This window comes from Silurus aristotelis (assembly GCF_946808225.1).
Source record: "Silurus aristotelis genome assembly, chromosome: 26".
In the NCBI taxonomy this organism is placed as follows: Eukaryota; Metazoa; Chordata; class Actinopteri; order Siluriformes; family Siluridae; genus Silurus; species Silurus aristotelis.
In genome coordinates, this window is record NC_139599.1 from 376018 (window position 1) to 378517 (window position 2500).

The 2500-nt window shown below is 39.3% G+C and overlaps 1 protein-coding gene and 1 long non-coding RNA gene across 4 annotated transcripts in view; both read left to right on the forward strand.

Annotated features, from left to right (window-relative positions):
* Nucleotides 1-1606, forward strand: part of LOC310720602 (palmitoyltransferase ZDHHC23-A-like) — a 10214-nt gene extending 8608 nt beyond the window's left edge. For all 3 annotated transcript variants that reach the window (XM_083531356.1, XM_083531355.1, XM_083531357.1), the window contains one exon: nucleotides 1-1606. This exon is cut by the window's left edge and continues 483 nt beyond it. The gene's annotated coding sequence lies outside the window, so the exon portion shown is untranslated.
* LOC310720637 overlaps nucleotides 1-2500 on the forward strand; it is a 35544-nt gene that overhangs the window by 11068 nt on the left and 21976 nt on the right. The window lies entirely within an intron of this gene.

Sequence of the window (2500 nt, forward strand, 5' to 3'; positions counted from 1 at the left end):
TAAAAGAAAATCAATATTAGATGCTTGTGATCTTTTAAAACAGTGATGATTCTGTAATGGAAATCACTGCATGGGTTCATTAACACCTCCAGAAATCAGTTTCTGTGGACACAGTTTTCCGTATCATCCACAAATGCAGGTTAAATCTCTATCATACAAAGTAGAAGGTATTTGTGAACATGATCCAGAAACACCACCATCATCTCTGGGCCAAAGCTCATTTAAAATGTACTGAGGCAAAGTGGAAAACTGTTCTGTGGTCAGATGAATTGAAAATCACCACGTCCTCCAGACTAAAGAGGAGAGGGACCATCTGACTGTTTATCAGCGCTCAGTTCAAAAAGCTGCATCTCTGTTGGTATGATGGTGCATTAGTGCCTGTGGAATGAGCAGCTTGTACATTTGGAAAGGATTCATCACTGCTGAATGATATGAACAGGTTTTAGAGCAATAAATGCTTCCATCCAGAATAGAATATGGGTTTATAAAATTTGCAAATCATAACATTCTGTTTGCATGTACATTTTGCACAGTGTCCAAACGTTTTTGGAATTGTGGTTGTAAAAGGGATTTTAGGGTATTAGCACTTGCACACACACACACACACACACACACACACACACACACACACACTCAGGTGAATTTTTTCTCTGGAATGTTACACAAATCTGGATGAAGCCATAGATACAGGTACTGTACAACAGGAATAATCACAACTCCGATTGTTTTTAATAATCACAAGCCATATTTCAAAAAGTGAATAAAAAAGCAATATATAACCACAACGCAATACCACACCCTTCAGTCTTCCAGCTCACAAACACACACAAACACACACACGCACACAAACACACCATCCCTCATTTCTCCTGCTTCTGCTGCTTCTTACCACATACACAGTGCTATTGTTCTGCTAAAGCTTCTGCATAAGGTTTCACTAAAGGTGAGGTGCCCAAACATTTTTACTATAAAGGGCCAAAAATCTGCCCTGATTGAGGGCCACGGGCCGAAAGTAACTGTTGCCTTATAACTGCAATATAATTCAACTGAAAGCTGCCACAGTCCCCCTCATTTAGGATTTCATGAGGGTTAAGTGGTTTATACGTGTCACATGTACTTTACAGCACAGTGAAATTCTTTCTCACATATTCCAGTGATGTTAGGAATCTGGTGTCAGAGTGCAGGATCAGGAGTACAGAGGGTTCCAGATATGTGAAAAAGCTACTTTTCATGTACTTCATTACTGTCCAACACTGCCAATTTCAGCAGGAAGCTTGTGCTGAAGATTCTGCAGCTTCTGATTAAAATACAAATAAAGAAAGTAAAGAAATAAAGATCAGTATCTCTGGAATGTTTTCCCTTTTGTTCCAAAGCTACCATGAGCCCCAGTTTGGGCATCTCTGTGCTAAAGCTTCTTTAGCTGTAGGTTCTAACTGTTAGTTATGGGATTTTATATATACAAATTCTACAATTTCATTTATTTACATATTATTATTATTATTATTATTATTATTATTATTATTATTATTATTATTATTATCTGCTTTTTATGATCTGTGATATATTTGCAATCTGAAAGGCACTTACAATAAAAGGTTTTAGGATGGTGGCAATGAAGTTGATTCTTTTTCTGCTTTATTGTGTTTTATATTTAATACATTATTAAAAGTTCTAATGTTTAACACACACACACACACACACACACACACACACACACACACACACACACACACACACACACACACACACACACAAGGTGTGTATCTTTGTAGGACTGTTCTTAAAAAGTAAACCCTCTGCACTCACATCTGCTTCACAACATTGACATCAATTTCAGTTCAGTGTTATTTATAGAACATCATAAATGCTTCTCTAGAAGCTCATCTATCATTCTGATTCTGATTCTAAAAGCTCATCCCTAATGAGTGAGTCAGTGGTGATGGTGGTGAAGGGAAAACATTCCAAGAAACCTTGAGAAGAACCAGACTCGGACAGGAACCTGTACTTATTTAGGAAACATCCATTCATTACAGATCACTGATGGAGTCTGGAGTGTAAATCTGTTAATGGTGATTGTTCCCTTAAACCACTGTATCAGACTCTTTATATTAATTACAGTCCAGATCCATCCACCTGGTTCTTGAGTTTAACCTTCACAGGAAGCTCATGGATCTTCAGGCTGTTCATGTGGACCAAGTGGTCTCCAAGTGTAGAGACATTTCCAGTAAAGAAAACCTTATGGTAGAGCTGGACATCAAGGTGAAACATGCAGGTCTTCAGAGCAAAAGATCAGCAAACACCACGGCCTCAGATTACATTTCCCACACTCTGCAACGCTCTTGTTCACCAAGCTGCTGACTGAGCATGTACACGCATGCATATGCATGCGCACGCGCGCACACACACACACACACACACACACACACGCGCGCGTAAGCGCACATGCACACGCACACGCGTAAGCACACACACACACACACACACACACACACGCGTAAGC